Source organism: Ursus maritimus (assembly GCF_017311325.1).
Source record: "Ursus maritimus isolate PB19 chromosome X unlocalized genomic scaffold, ASM1731132v1 scaffold_X1, whole genome shotgun sequence".
In the NCBI taxonomy this organism is placed as follows: domain Eukaryota; kingdom Metazoa; phylum Chordata; class Mammalia; order Carnivora; family Ursidae; genus Ursus; species Ursus maritimus.
The window spans coordinates 124396303-124413750 of NW_024423319.1; the positions used below are offsets into that span (position 1 = coordinate 124396303).

The following is a 17448-nucleotide window of genomic DNA, read 5'->3' on the forward strand; positions in this document are numbered from 1 at the left end:
TCAACCCTCGACTTCCCTTTTCTCCTTAGCGCCCTCCCCCTTCCTGTGATGTTTTCTCATTACACACACTTGAGAAACCTGTGAACGGTGAGTGAGTTCATTGGCTTGTCAGCTCCCAGAAGAGAGCGGATCGGGGGTGTGGCACCCACGCACGCATGCACGCCCCCACACACAGCCCTCGTGCTGGCTGGAAGATGCCGAGCAAAGCCACGCACAGAGGAGAGGTGTTGAGAAATGGACCATTGGTGCCTATGAAGAACACAGACAAGAAGTCCAGGATATGGAATAGCACCGCCAGGCAATGAAAGGCAGCATTGGCCTCCATGGCTCCCCGTTCCTGAAGAAGCCACTCCCCTTCAGCAACAATGTGGAGAAACACATCTTCCCAAGGTTTAACCAGATGGCTCATTGAGTCTGCCCAGGATGCTATGAGCTTGCTGGCTTGTGGCATGGGGCCGCTCCTGGGCCATTGAACTCATGAGACCTCTGTTGAGCACCTTTATTGGCTAGAATCTAGTGGCGTGGGTAGGAAGTAGGTTTGTAGCTCATGACGGGACAACGCTAAGTAGAACGGCCATGGGGTCTGGTGACGCATAGTACTGGTTGTCCCCAACGTGGGGCCTTTGGACGAGGAGATGAACAACAGTGGGCTAGAGAGTGGGCAGCATTTCATCTGGACCATGGAGGACACATTGAGTCCCACTAAGATGATGGTGCTCATGGTCAACTGAGCATCACAGGGAGTGGTGGACATCATGTCATGGGTAGAGATGCATGGATGGGGGCTGGATGGAAAGGTCAGCAGTCATGGGGTGGGATGGGCCAGCTCTGGTCAAGTGTATCTCTCTCGAAGACATTGTTAATGTGACTGCCAGAGAACCCTCCCTCGTTAGCAGTCTTGGAAACCGAGGAGCAGAAGAAGCACCAAACAGGAGACCACTGTGAGGAACATGACGAAGGCACAATGGCCAGGAGAGAAGGGCTGGAGGGACCTGCAGGCACCCACACTCACCGCAGCTTGAGGACCAAGAAGGTACAGAAACGGTGGTGCCTTGTCTGAGTTAGAGAAATAGGAGCAGCTGGCAAAGGACATGGAGCCGGGGAAGGAGATGCCACGTTCAGTCTTGCCATATTCAACAGGCTTCTCGGGGGAGCCAGGATGTGGAGGCATCAGGCAGGGAGCTGGATGCAGAGGTCAGAATCAAGGGAGAGGTTTGAAGAACTCAGTGGGGCACATTCCATGGGGTGTCTTTCCTGGTGGGAGGGATGTTCTGGATTCTTACACCATTTGAGTCTCTGAAACTTGAAAAATCTCACAACACACCTCCATGGTAAAGAGTTAACTCAGCAGGCCTGGATTGTCCACACCTGCCCCTTCCAAACTAAGGTCTAGCCCTTGACCAGCTCCTGGAAGTTCACCTATGAGCCTGCCTGATAAGAGTGTCTTTGTTTGCCTAGAGCTATGGCATGTGGTTTATGCTACAATGTGATTTAGGACGGGGCATTGGGTCATGCCATAGCTGGCCCTCTGGAGGGGCTGGTAATGGAATAACTCAGGTCAGCCATGTGGACACTCCATGCTATGTGACTCACCCCATGAGAATGCCTGGACACCAAGGCTTGGTGAACATTCCTGGTTGATAATACCTCATGCATGCTGTCACTCATGGTCGTTGGAAGACATAAGCACCATCTACAAGTCCATGGGGAGAGGACACCTGGAAGCTTACACCTCATCTCTCTTGGACTCTGCCCCGTGCACCTTTAGGTCTCCTTGATTTTCATCTGTATCCTTTTGTTGTATTAAACCAGAACCATGAGAATAAGAGCTTTGCAAAGTTCTGTGAGTCCTTCTACTGAATCACTGAACCGGGGAGGGTCTCAAGGGCCCCGACATGATTCCTCTTCACCGTCATGAAGGCAACCATGTCTGGCTGAGCATGACACACACAGAAAAAGCTTAACAACTACTGATGGGTCTGAAGGAGTGACAGCATGATGTTTCTTGGGACCTCTTTGTTCCATCTTTGCTTCTGGCTTTTGCCTTGGCCTTTTTAGATCTGTTCGGAATTCCCACCGGCATGTGGAGAAGACGAAGGAGAGTGAAGGACCTTGTCTGGCTTGTAGAGGCTTACAAGGATCCTGTAGGACTGCCTGGGGAGAGCATAGAGACCAAGCAGGGGGACTGGAAGCCAGGGTCCACAGTGACCACACACGTACTAGGCTGCTGGCCACTGGACTCGGCAAGTATAACAAAATGCACTATGTATTCTCTCTTCTTCTTTCTCTATTTGGGCCTTGGATTTTTAACCGACACAATAGGTTTAACTCTTGTTAATGGTTAAGTTTAGCCTTTGCTGTAGGTCACATTCTGAGAATTTAATGTGGAAGTAGATTGGCACACCACGGTCTTCTAGGAACTCCCGAAGAAGAAAAGATTAAAGTGCTCTCTACAGCTGCAACCCTCCTCCACTTTGTCACTCGAGCCAGGTGGTCGTACTGGGCTGGATGTCCCCCAGGGCCCGACGGCAGGTCACCAGGGCGGACACTGCTGGAAAGTCAATGCCTATCACTCACTCATTCATGCCTGGACGTGTAGGTGGAGACTCGGAGACTGTCTGTGTCTCTGCAGTGTGCCAATCTATGACTCGTTTCTGGACTCTTTAGTGCTCTTCATAGCCTCCTCTTCCATCTGTGGGATGAAGTATGCAGGAGATGAAATTAAGGGGGAAGACTCAGGCCTCCTTCCTCTGGAAAGAAAAATAAGATAGTTCATCAAGCAGACTTGCTAAACAATCCGTCTATCGGTGATAATGATGGTGATGATGATGGAGATGGTGGCTATGTTGATGATGGTGGTGATGGTGGTGATGGTGATGGTGGTGAAGGTGGTGGTGATGATGGTGATGATGGTGATGGTGGTGATGGTGGTGATGGTGATGGTGATGGTGGTGATGGTGGTGATGGTGGTGATGGTGATGGTGGTGAAGGTGGTGGTGATGATGGTGATGATGGTGATGGTGGTGGTGATGATGGTAGTGATGGCGGCCGAAAACAGGGTGGTGATGGTGGTGATGGTGATGGTGGTGAAGGTGGTGGTGATGATGGTGATGGTGGTGATGGTGGTGGTGATGATGGTAGTCATTTCTGCCAAAAACTGAGGGAGCCCATCCTCGGATCTCTGGGTTCTCTTTCCTCTTTAGCTTTCCCCTCTCTATTCCCTCGACTCAGTCTTTCACCCCCTGTACTCCTAGGCCATCAGTTCTCTCTCCCATGTTCTTAAATCAGGGGCTCTGCCTGCTCCTCACCTGGGTCCCCCTCCCTAAGCCATGCCTGGAAACTCCCCCAAATCTTCAGCTAGGGCCGTCACAGGGCTTGCTTGCCTGCTTCCCATTTCTTGGGGTCACTGTCCTATGTTGCATGAACTCCAATGACTTCAAAATCATTGTTTTACATTGCATAGAGTTGAATGGTGTCTCCCCAAAATTTGTAACCAACCGGAAACTTGGAGTGGGACCTTATTTGGAAATAGGGTCTTTGCAGTTGTAGTTAGTTTAAGATAAGGTCATTCTGGATCAAGGTGGCCCTAAATCCAATGACAGGTGTCCCTATAAGAGACAGAGGAAGAGACACAGATGCAGAGAAGAAGCCATGTGAAGATGGAGGCAAAAATGGGAGGGATAAGGCCACAAGCCCAGGGATGCCTAGAGTCCCCAGGAGCTGGAAGAGGCAGGAAGGACCCTTCCCTGGAGCCTCTGGAGGGAGCACAGCCTTGCCCTGTCTGGATCTCAGCAACCCTACCTGGACCTTAGACTCTGGTCTCCAGAATCCCAGCATCTGCAGCCTGCTTCCCAACCCTGGAGGTGTCTGCCCTGGCCTGTGGACGTGGAGAGGATGACATATTTTCTTGACTTAAAAGATGGTTGGAAGGGAGCAATGGTTTGAGTGGTGTGAGCTTTCCCCGCCTTTGTCTCCTGATGTTGGGCAGGAATGCCCAGCTTCCTCCTTTACAATGTGGGACATTTGCATGCAGGGGGCTTTCCATTCTCCTGAAATATAGTTCCTCTGAGCTGACGGCAGCTGTGGTCCCTGAGTCCCCTTCTGTTCCTTTTCTTAGAGGCAGAAATAGGCGTCAGCAGGTGGGTGGGAAGGGACCAGAAGCTCAGTGACAGAAGTGAGAAAGACGCCCCGAAAGCCACAGCCCATCTTAGGAGAAGCCTAGCTTTGATGCCAGAGGTGACATTGGGATGTGCAAGACCCCAGAGAGAGAGGGTCACAGAGTGAGCCACCAGGACACTTAACAAGGGGTCATGGTGATAAAAGAAGCCACTGACTTAAGACAGGTGTCTAGAAATTACTTCTACCACTTTTTATAACAAAATAGACTTATTGTCAATGTCTGCTGAAGCAGAGTGAGGAAAGAAACGGAGAGAATACTTTCTAAAATAAAAGGTCTCCTTTTGCACGTGGAGAACTTCATGTTGTTACTTTGGGTCAACCGCAAATAGGAAACATCTGGGTGGGAAAATATGGGGGATCTGGGACCCAGCCTTGCCCATACAAGAGAGTTGTGCACCTTAAGCTATTCCTGCAACTCGCAGGTGGTCCAAGGGAACAGTATTTTATCAATGTTGTCCCCCAAATTACCTTTGAACGCTCTTATTCCACAAGGTCTAGCATCGATGAACGGACTATAGGAAATGCTCGCTATACTGAAGCCAGGGTCTTAATGGCTTTGTCTGCTAAGCTTCTTTGCTTTGTAGGCCTATACAGTGAGTAGCTCCTCTCCTCGTCCTCAGCTTCAAAAGCTCATACTCTTCCACCCATAGATAGAAAACCTGCCCTGATTCTCCAGCCAGCAGACAACATCTCCAACCAGCCACCCAGTATCTTGCAGAACCAAGACTGTCCTACGGGAATCCAAGGGGTCCTCAGCTGTGCCTGGGTCATGCACGATGAGAATCTGGGCTTCAGGAATTTGGTTCTGTACTGGTTTCTCCCATTTTCAAGAGGGAATAAGCAAAGTGGTGCTGGGAACTTGATTGTTCAGCAACCAATTTACAAGCCAACTATAGGACCACTCATTGGAGATAATCCAACCAGCCACCATTTGACCACGCAATGACAAAATTCTAATTTCTTAGGAGGACGGCAGCTTCATTATTAAAGTAGTCTTCATATTTGAGGTTTTTTCAGAGTTCCACGGAACACATTTTTCCCCCATAGAAAGCCAACAGATTAAAAAGGAGAAATAAATAACAGAAATATGACCTAGAAAGCAGGATTTTAAAACATCTGTTGAAAACCCATAGTGAAGGCGGGTGTGTGAACACTCTGACGTTGGTCAGGGACACGTCAAGGGTGATTGCTGTCACCAGTGCTATTCAGCATTGTGTCTGGGTTTTGGCCAGCACAAAAAAAATTAGATAAATAGCAAAAAGAAGGTAGAAAACTCCTGTGCTCCTCAGGTGGTATGATTGATTGTTTCTGCAGAAAAATCCCAGACAGGGGTGCCTGGTTGGCTCAGTCTGTAGAGCACACAACTGGTGATCTCAGGGTTGTGAGGTCAAGCCCCATATTGGGCATGGAGCCTACTTAAAAAAAAAAAATCCCAAACAAACTATAAGGTAAATCGGCCAACCTGTCTGCTACAAGAGTGATATGTAAAAATTAATAATGACTCTTAAAAAATGATGACACTCTGCTTCAGCTACAACCTGACAAAGCAGGAGGAATTAAAAAGGAAAACCATTTATTTCTAATTGCACCAAAAGCTATAAATTATCTAGGAAAGCATTGAAGAAAAATGCATGGATTTCATGCAGAAAGTCATGAGACCATACTGGAGAGCATGAAAAAAGATGCAAATCTATGTAATGTTATCCTGTGTCACTGGATAGGAACACATAATATGAGAAGTTGATAGTTTCTTCCCAATAAATGCACGTATGCAATATAATCTCAACATCCCAACAGGGGTTTTCTTCCATCTTGGCAAGTTGATTCTAAAATTCGCATGGAAGAGTATAGGGTCCAGAAAACAAGTGAAGGAATGTGTCTTCCTGTTGTCGAGAATTATTTCTCTATCAAGATGCAGAAAAAGAAGCCTCAATGTAAGGATGAATATATTTGACTCCACTTTATGTTTTTAAAATTTTTTGACTCCCCGTTAGTATAAGATATTTGTTTAAGCAAAGGCACTATCAACCATTGAAAAGAAAAAGTGAATTAGGGGCTCCTGGGTAGCACAGTCGTTAAGCGTCTGCCTTCGGCTCAGGGCGTGATCCCGGTGTTACGGGATCGAGTCCCACGTCAGGCTCCTCTGCTATGAGCCTGCTTCTTCCTCTCCCACTCCCCCTGCTTGTGTTCCCTCTCTTGCTGGCTGTCTCTATCTCTGTCGAATAAATAAATAAAATCTTTAAAAATAAAAAAAAGAAAAAGAAAAAGTGAATTAGTAGGAAAACGTTCTCGCATAGCATACAACAAAGGGTGGCCAGACATGCGTACATGGAAGAATAATGTAAGCTGATACGAAGAAGACCAACACCACAAAAGAAAAACATATGCGACTACAAATAGGCACGTTTTATTTTTTGTGTTTATTTATTTACTTACTTACTTATTTATTAATGTTTTTAAATTTTAAATTCCCTTATAGTTAACATACAGTGTTATATTAGTTTCAGGTGTAGGATTTAGCGATTCAGTGAAAAAAAGCACATTTTAGAAGACTCACTCAAATGGGTGAAAAACAAAAACGGTGTGACCCTCAATGGAGAAACAGAAATTTTTTTTTTTAAGATTTTATTTATTTATTTGACAGACAGCCAGTGAGAGAGGGAACACAGCAGGGGGAGTGAGAGAGGAAGAAGCAGGCTCCCAGCAGAGGAGCCCGATGTGGGGCTCAATCCCGGAACGCCGGGATCACGCCCTGAGCTGAAGGCAGACGCTTAACGACTGCGCTACCTAGGCGCCCCGAGAAACAGAAATTTAAATAAGCAGGAGATGCCTTTAGCCATCTATCAGATGGATGACAACTCAAAGTCTGATCATATGAACAAGGATGTGGAGAGGGCCTAAGACTCACACTGCTGAGAGTAAGGACGGTTAGTCCCCCTGTGGAGAGGGATTTGGCAATGCCGAAATGATGCCCATCCCATTCAATTCAGCACCCACTGCTTTTTTTTTTTTTTTTAAAGATTTTATTTATTTATTCGACAGAGAGAGAGACAGCCAGCGAGAGAGCGAACACAAGCAGGGGGAGTGGGAGAGGAAGAAGCAGGCTCATAGCGGAGGAGCCTGATGTGGGGCTCGATCCCAGAACGCAGGGATCACGCCCTGAGCTGAAGACAGACGCTTAATGCTTAACCTCTGTGCCACCCAGGCGCCCCAGCACCCACTTCTGCACATTTCTTTCCGAGACTCACTTGTGAACACTGGGAGACATGTCCAAGAGCTCCCAGTGGTCTTAATACCAACAATTTTGAAATAACTAAGATGCTGTGGTGTAGACACACTGAGAGGCATGACAGGGCCACTAACATGAAAGAACTGCATTCACCTGGCCAATGAAAAACCACATCTACTATTCTGCCCATACTATTTTCTAAACGTATAATCTCTGGTGAAAAAAATTGCAAAGGGGAACATAGGTTTGATGTACCATATACAAAAGTTTTTTAAAACGTGCAATCTATATGTCACTATGGATAAAAACATTTTCAAACATTTTCACCTACATTTTTATTTGCATAGAATCCCATATGCAGAAAAATGAACAAATAGTATGTGTCCAGCTCCATGAGTTTTTAACCACACTTCGTGGTCAGTGCCCAGATCAAGAAGCAGAACATTAACAGCACTGCAACTTCTCATCACCGTCCCCACCAACTACTTCTTAAATAATACCCTATGGAGGGAAACAAACCAAGGGCTGCTGGATGGGAGGGAGGTAGGGGGATGGGGTATCTCGATGATAGATATTAAGGAGGGCACATGATATAATGAGCACTGAGTGTTATATAAGACTGATGAATCACAGACCTCTATCTCAGAAACCAGTGATACATTATATGTTAATTTACTTCATTTAAATTAAAAAATGAAAAAAAAAACCCTACTGAGGTGTAATTCACGTGCCATGACATTCACCCCATTAAAATGTACAATTCATAGGTTTTTTAGTCTAGTCGCAGAATTATGCAACCATCCCTGCTTGCTCTTTTCCTGTTTTAAAAAAGAAATTAGGAGCGCCTGGGCGGCACAGCGGTTAAGCGTCCGCCTTCGGCTCAGGGTGTGATCCCGGTGTTCTGGGATCGAGCCCCACATCAGGCTCCTCCGCTATGAGCCTGCTTCGTCCTCTCCCACTCCCCCTGCTTGTGTTCCCTCTCGCGCTGGCTGTCTCTCTCTCTGTAGAATAAATAAATAAAATCTTTAAAAAAAATAAAATAAAAAAGAAATTATAGCCATCATCATGAAGTGGTATCTTACTGTGGTTTCAATTTACATTTTCCTAAAGTCTAACGATGTTGAGCATTTTTTTTCCATTAAGTTTTTATTGAAATTCCAATTAGTCAACATACAGCGTTATATTAGTTTCCAGTGTACAATGTAGTGATTCAGCCATTCTACACATTACTCAATGCCCATCACGACAGGTGCACTCCTGAATCCCCATTGCCTGTGTCATGCATCCCCCCCACCCACCTCCCCTCTGATAACTATCAGTTTGTTCTCTGTAGTTAAGAGTCTGTTTCTTGGTTTGATTTGCTCTCTTTCTTTTTTCTTTTGCTTCTTCGTTTCGATGAAAAGACTTTTCTCTCCCCAGCGAATGGCCTTGGCACCCTCGTTGGAAATCAACCGGCCATCAGAGTCTATTTCTGGACTCACAGTTCTTTTCCACTGATACGTCTACCATGACCTATCCAACGGCAGCGTTCTCTGGGTGACTGTGGCCTTTGGGAAAGTTTTGAAATCAGGAAGCGTGAGTCCATTGTTCTTCTTTTTCAAGATTGTGTTGGATGCCCTCAAGGATCCCTTGCATTTCCATATGAATTGTAGGCTTGTGAATTTCTGCAAAAAACGAGGCAGCTGGGATTTTGATAGGCATTGAGCTGAATGTGAAAACTAAACTCAAGATCTGGGAGGTGCAGGGGCTCCTGGGTGGCACAGCGGTTAAGCGTCTGCCTTCAGCTCAGGGCGTGATCCCGGTGTTATGGGATCGAGCCCCACATCAGGCTCTTCCTCTATGAGCCTGCTTCTTCCTCTCCCACTCCCTCTGCTTGCGTTCCCTCTCTCGCTGGCTGTCTCTATCTCTGTCAAATAAATAAATAAAATCTTAAAAAAAAAAAAAAAGATTTGGGAGGTGCTGACCTGTGTACAGAGTTGAGGCATGCAATCGAACACACAGTCTCTTTTTATGTACTTTGGTCTTCAGCAACGTCTGGTATTTCCCAGCGTACACATCTTGCACACCCTTCATTAAACGGTCCTTGCACACTGGGTTCTTTTTGATCCTATTATAAATGAACTTTTTGAAAAGTAATTTCATTTTGGGGTTGCGAGCGTGTGCTTGTGCGTGGATCTTGTGTCTTGCAACCAGGTTGAATCCATTTATCAGTTCTAATTGTTTGCTTAGTGCATTCCTGGAGATTTTCTATATATAAGTCATCTGCAAATAGATTTAGTTTTACTTCCTTCTGATCTGTATGCTTAACATATTTTTTTTTACTTTTGCCTAATTGCCCGTACTAGAACGTCCAGCACAATGTTGGATGTCTGTGCCAAGAACAGACATCCCTGTCTTGTTCCTGATCTTACGGAGAAAGCATTTAGTCTTCCATTACCAGGTAGGACGTGAGCTACAGACGCCATTTACGAGGATGAGGATGATCCCCCCTACTTGTGGTTTGTTGACTGTTTTCACCCCGCACAGAGGTGTTGGGTTTGCATTGACTGTTCTCCATGCCCGCCAGTGACCTCACTCAGCTCCTTTGGGTCTTTTTTGCAAGGCCAACATTCACAGCCCTGCTGAATTCACCACCCCATCCCTGTCCTGATGCCCTTCACCTGCTCATTTCCCCAAACAGCGCGTATACAACAACATCTTGCACAGAATTCAATGTCGAAAACTTTGTTCCATTCCTGATTATCGGGCTGCCCACGCCGCGGAACCTGAGATGTAGCCTCACCAGCTACAGTGTGGGTGGCATGTGATACCCAGTACGTACTTGCGGAATGAATGAAGAAACACGAAGAATGAATGAATGAGTGAATGAATGCATGCATGAATTAATGGTTGCAAAAGGACAATTTACCAACAGTTGAGAAATCCAAGTAGGGGCGTTTGCATGACATTTGAGCTATTTTTCATATCATTTTGCATATTCAAAAACTTACATGTAAGTTAAAAAGAATGAAACATTAACTTTCCTTTTTTCCTAATGAGAAAAAGTGTATGTGTTTCTGTGCGTGTCCCGTGGGAAAGAAAGCAGGATGCACGTTTCTTTTTGAGGAAGTCCTGACAGGGGCGGGCAGGGCCTCCATACATACACGAGATAAAAGGCCTTTGAAGAAAGCCAGCGGGAACATTTAGGAAACGCCAGTGCCCATAAGACAAATAGGAACACGCTTCAGCGCTCCTTGAATTCTTTTGAAAGAGCAGCTCTCCTTACTCGTGTTTGGTTAGCATCCCCAAAAGCAAGGATATTCATGCAAATATTAAAAAGTGAGGTGGCCACGTTGTGACGGTATTGGTTGAAATATGGGGTAATAGCAGTGCCCCTGACATCAATTGGTAAATAGGGAAGCAGAGCCCATCGCTGGGCGTGCAGCCTGCAAAACGCAGTGAAGGTTGAGCAAGGGTGTGTCAAGCTCCACCCTCAGATCCTGTGCCATCCTCTGTCTCCCTCCCCATGATGTCTGGTGGGGAGGCACAGAGGCACGCCATGGAAAGTCTCTGCAGAGCAATGACTTGTTGTGCTTTCCCTGGAACAAACGCAGCCATGGGGTGTTTCTTGTGGGAATGTGCATGCCCATCCCTTCCTTCTATCTATTCATCCATCCATCCATCCATCCATCCATCCATCCATCCATCCATTATATCTATCTATCTATCTATCTATCTATCTATCTATCTATCTATCTATCCATCCATCCATCTAGTCATCCATCCATCCATTTATCCATCCATCCATCCATCCATCCATCTATCATATTATCTATTTGTCTGTCCATCCATCCATCCATCCATCCATCCATCCATCCATCCATCATATCCACCTATCCATCCATCTATCCCTATATCTATCCATTCATCCAAACATCATATTATCTATCTGTCTGTCCATCCATCCATCCATCCATCCATCCATCCATCTATCTATCTATCTATCTATCCATCCATCTAGTCATCCATCCATCCATTTATCCATCCATCCATCTATCATATTATCTATCTGTCTGTCCATCCATCCATCCATCCATCCATCCATCCATCCATCCATCATATCCACCTATCCATCCATCTATCCCTATATCTATCCATTCATCCAAACATCATGTTATCTATCATCCATCCATCCATCCATCCATCCATCCATCCATCCATGCATCCATCCATCCATCCATCATATTATCTATCTGTCTGTCCGTCCATCCATCCATCCATCCATCCATCCATCCATCCATCCATCCACCATGCTATCGTCTCTCTATTTGTCTGTCTATGGCAGTGCTTCAAAACTGGGGATGATTTTGCCCTTTAGGGACATTGGACAATATCTGGGACATTTTTGATTGTCTGGACTGGAAATGGAGTGTCACTGACAACTGGTGGTGGAGACCAGAGACCAGGGACCCTGCTAACACCCTGCACTGTCCAGGACGCTCAGAGAGTCAACCAGCCCCCGATGTCCATGTTGCCGAGGCTGAGACCTGCTGTGGGTGCTTGGGGATACTCATTTGCCCGTTCTGTCCCCACAGGCTCCCTTTCCCTCCCCCGTGGTCACTCGCACCCTCCCTCCCAATGTGTCCTTCCAGATAAGAAGGGAGGGACAGTCCTCGTCACTCTTCCAGAGCAGGGCAGAGGTGAGGTGGGCAGCTACTCAGAAGCAGGTCCTCAGCAAGCTTCCTGTGGAGTGTATAGCTCTGGCTACTTGTAACCTGTCTTTTCCCAGAAATAGATGCAGCTAGATACAAGTTTCCAAATAGCCTCAGGCAGGATTTCTCAACTTCCTGACTGACAGCGAGTGAGCAAGCCAGCAAGTGGGCCTCAGCACTTCCCGGAGAGGCATGCAGCAGCCCCATCTTCTCCGGTCACGGAGCACTGGGTTCAGGATTATCTGCAGGGGAACAAGAGTGCCTGGCTGGATTTCCAGCTGCTGCATCTGTGCCTGACGGATTCCTCATCCCTCATCTCAAGCTGAGGCTCCCCCCACCCCTGGAAGTTGGATGCAGGGACAGAGTTTCAGTCTTCAAAAATGTGCAGAGCAGAGTCTGCACCTCACTGGCCCCTTCCTTACAAAAGAAGGTACGCTACTTTGCTCAGTACTTCCAGGGTGGACAGGAATGTGTCCCCCAGAGTTACCTGTGGGGGCCTGACCCCCAAGGGGGTCACTAGGCAGGGGGTCCTTGGGAGAAGATTTTGTGTAGATGAGATCATGCTGGTGGGGTCCCCATGGTGGGATTCATGTCCTGGTGAGTAGGGGTTTCAGGTAAATATCAGAGCCACACTGTGATATTTGATGAATACAAACACATACTGCCAAATAGACTTTTATGTCTTACAGACATTACATTTATATTATGTTATGAATATTACATATATACTCATGCAATATATACAACATAGACACTATTGCAGTGTGTGCTGTATATTTTCTATATTATATATTCATATTATATAACAGGTACTTTTATATAATGCATGTATTATATTTTATATATTGCACATATATATTATATAATGCATACCTTTATGTAATAGATATATCACACTTTATATATTACACATATTTATATACATTTATATAACGTATACTTTTGAGTAATAGATATATAGTCCTTCATGTATTATATATATTTATATTATGTAATGTATACTTTTATGTAATAGATATAATACACTTTATATATTACCTGTATTTTTATTTATATTATGTTTAATACATATTTAATGCAATACATATATTACATTTTGTGTATATTACATATATTTATGTTACAAAATACATAGCTTCATGTAACAGTTATGTAATATTTAACATACTACATATTTTCATTATATATAAAATGTACTTTTATGTAATATATATTACATTTTATATATGACTTACACTTATATATTCATATATATGAAAACATAATAGAAAACAAATATAATACAAATTACATAGTGACTATTATATAAAAGTCTATATTTATATATAACACATTATGTATTACATATTATGCACAATTGATACATTGTATAAACTTGTATGCAATATATGATGTATTACATAGTCATATACTTATTTAAAATGTCATATATACTTTTGTATATTGCATTTTATATATTACATGTATGTATATACTTGTATTATAATATATAACATAATATATATAATATATAACAATTATATAATATATATCATAATATATAATACAAATACATACATATATGAAATACATATTACATTTTATATATTACATACACATATATGAATATGTGTATATGAATATATGTGTCTGTAATAGAAAATACACTTAAATATTTATTGTATATAACATATATTTTATATATCACAGGTATTATGTATTATATATTATGTATATATTATATAAGTACATACTTTTAAGCAATATATAATCAATTCTGTATTTACATATTTAATCAATCACATGTACTTTTATATACTATATCGTGTATATTACATCTATGTGTATATTTTATGTAATACATAGTATATATATTGTATTTTATACTTAAAACCCCAAACTTAAGTATAACTAGGCTCAGATCTTAGTGACTTTGGGCCGTTTAGTCCTTTAAGGAATCACTACACATAAAGTCTCTGATTTAGACCCTCCCACGTACACAGATGGCAGTTTTAGGCACCAATGAACCATGGAGCCCAGTGACCCTGCTTGGATAAAATGCTTCCACATGTATTTTTTTGTGTGATTTTTGTTACTCTTTTTTACTTTTTTTGGGCATGACATTTGTAACTCTAACGAGGGCAAGGCTCGAATGTTTCACAAGAGTTTATCTTGAGGGACGGTGCCTCAGTTCCTGCCCGGGATGCGATTTTGACACCCTTGTTACTCAGAAGAAGACACTCATACGTCTAAGTTGTCATCCGTTGCTCCCGGGGCTTCTTCTGAAGTCCCCCCGTGGGTGGCGGTGGAGGATAAGTACTAGGACAGATGGCACGTTGATTTCTCAGCGCCTCTCCTCTGGCTGAGCCATGTCTCAGACACACACTGTGCACACAGAGGGGTCTGGCAGGAACGTTCCCCAGGCTGTCGGCAGCCAAGTGCGTGAAGCCCTTCCTTGCTTCTGTGGTTTCTAGCCGGTCAGCCTTGGAGACTGCGAGGTCCTCTTCCTGTGCTGTGGGGACCCTACAATGGTCAGCTGCCCTAACACCCCTGCCCGTCCCCCCATCCTGCCCCTCCCAGGCTGGAAATGCCCCCACCTGAGCTCCTGCACTGACTTGGATGCTTCCAGCAAGTTCGTCTCCTGCACCCCTGCTCTGGGGGTCTCTCCACCTAGTCCCCCTTCCCTCTCCAGCGTCTCAGTCTGCTGATCTGGGACGGGCGGTCCTGCAAAGTGTTTTCTGAGCCCAAGGAGAGCCACTTGGCTCCTGGTGCATTTACCACCCAGAGAACCCCATTCTTTCCTTAGGCATGCCTTTTCCCACTAGCCTGGGGGCTCCTGGCAAGCTGGGTCTCCATTGCCTTTGTATCCACAGAGCCCAGCAAATGGCCCAAGGTGATGCTCTGTGCTTCTGGAGAGCCCAGCAAATGGCCCAAGGTGATGTTCCATGCTTCTGGACAGAGGGCAGGGAGGGAGCAGACAGAACACGGTAAAGGGTGCACGGTGGGGGTCCTTGGCGTCCATGGCGTCCCCTTCCAGGCCACGCCTTTAGTCCACATGAAGGAATCTTTAATAACAAACCACCTGGCTCTCTGACATGCAGGTGAGGCCAGTCCCATGCGGTTTCACTGCGTTGGGAGGTCTCCAGAATCTGCTGTATACCACACGCAAAAGGAAGATCGTAGGCTCCAGGAGCATCTGGAAACAGAGAATCTGGGGAGATGCCCTCTCCTTGTCTGTCTACTGAAAACTACCAGATTGAAACGTGACCTGCGTCGAGGGGTTTTAACACATATGTTCTGCGTAGCCATGGATTTAGGCACCCAGCTCGTGGGCTGTGTCGGTATCAGGTACTGAGCCCATGGAAGGTAGTCCTTGGGGTGCCCTGGTTCAAGACACAACAGGTTCCCTGGAGGGGGTTGCAGAGCATCCCCCAAATTCATGTCCACCTGAGAACCTCCGAATGGGGTCTTATTTGGAAATAGGTCTTTGCAGATGGCATTAAGTAAAGGATCTGAGATGAGCTCATCCTGGATCAGGGAGGCCCTAAATCCAATGACAGGTGTGCTTGTAAGAGACAGAAGAGGAGACACACACAGAGGAGAAGCCACGTGAGGACAGAGGCAGAGATGGGAGGGACATGGCCACGAGCTCAGGGACGCCTGGAGCCCAGAGCTGGAAGAGGCAGGAAGGACCCTCCCTTGGAGCCTCTGGAGGGAGCACGGCTCTGCCCCACCTGGATCTCAACAGCCCTGCCCCGCCTGGATCTCAGACTCCAGTCTCCAGAGCTGGGAGGAGATGAGTTCTCCTTGTCTTCAGCTTTCCCACGTGTGATTTATTACTGCTGCCCCAGGACACACGTATGCTGATCTTCAAGGCACTGGACACGGAATGGGGCCATGTGCTTTTCGAAGGCTGGGCTTGGGAGCAGGTGTAAAGGGAAAGGAATGGATTCTGTCTGCTTACGAAACCTGACACGTTGTGCAAGTTGGACGGATGTCCCAGTCCGGGGAGGAAGCCCTGTCTCCCATCAGCATATCCAGGGGGAGACAGACGGAGCAGCATCCCGGGCAAGAGGTGAACGCCTTACTCCTCATCACCAACGCATCCGGCATCCACAAAACCAAGTAGATTGTGGAGACCATGCTTGTCTCTTCGACTCGCACGCCTCCCCAGGGACACATCCTGCCCGTTAATTTCTTCTCCTGTCGTTTCACCTTCCAGGTGCGATTGAGGTTCTGCGGGGAGAGAGGGGACATCTCTGGCATGTTTCTAACACCAGGCTCATGGCGAGCAGACAGCGGGGAAACGCATGGCACGTTCCTTGTCTGCATTCTGGGGACATCAGCGGGTTTCACGATTGTTCTCCCATAAGAATGGTAAATAATAAAAAAATCAGAAAATCCCTTAAGGTCGTTGGATGTAACTAGGATCTGTTCTGGAAAAGGCAAGATCCTTCCTTCTCGTCTTCTGCCATGTTTTAGAGAAGGAACTGAGAAATCTTAGCACAAGTGAGAAGAGCAAGGAAATAAGCCCACAAACATGGGGAAATCGGGTTAAAATGATGTCGGCGGCGGTTTGGAATGATGAAAGGTGGGAGGCAGGGGACCCATTCCCTGCCCAGCCCAGGGATGAGGACGGGCCAGCCGCGCCATCAGAAATCTGAAACAGAACCCAATTCTCTCACTTCCCATCCATGGGATGGAGAAGGTGATACCGTTCCTTCCAGCTGGAGGTTAGACCCTCACCCAGGTGACATTGACACTTTTTCAGCGGTTTTTCCAATTGTCCATATCCTGCAAGATGGAAAAGCACATTGCAGCCTGTCCTGACGTCCCTGGACCCCCCATGTGACCCTCCAGGAGGGACGGCCCCGGGGACCCAGCTCAGCCTGTCCTGTCTACTCGGTCCTAGATCTCTGGGTGACCCTCCTGGGGAACAGCTAGGATGTGCACAGGTGCTCTGGGCCACCCCTGGGGTGTTCTCCTATGCTCCTCCGTCCCCTCCCTGGGCTTCTACCCGCCTCCGGTCAGCTCCCCTGCCCCTCACTTGCAGCATTCCTGATCCCTCCTCACCAAGGGGGTCTCCCGGATGTAGGGACAGGCCTCCCACACTCACTCTTCCTTCCCCCCACCCCCTCTGATTTAAGCTTTCAATTTCTGTTTTGAGCCCAGCTGACCTGCCCCAGATTTTCAGAGGCAGCTACTGACCCCTAGTGACCAAAAGTTCCCATCGAAGTCAAAGACAGGGAGGCGGGTCCTGCTGGGTGGAGTTTCCTGGGCTTCATGCTCAGGGTGGCAGGGGGTTTTCTGCCAGTGAGGACAGAGTCAGCGGGTGGGAGAACCTCTAGGATCCTTCGGTGGCCGGATATG

At 46.1% G+C, this 17448-nt stretch overlaps 1 long non-coding RNA gene across 1 annotated transcript; it reads left to right on the forward strand.

The window, feature by feature from the left end:
- Window positions 1–12288: 12288 nt before the first annotated feature.
- On the forward strand, window positions 12289–16482 carry LOC121101869. The gene is made up of 2 exons (XR_005833902.1): window positions 12289–12529; window positions 16301–16482. It is a non-coding gene; the product is annotated as an uncharacterized LOC121101869 (long non-coding RNA).
- Window positions 16483–17448: the final 966 nt, after the last annotated feature.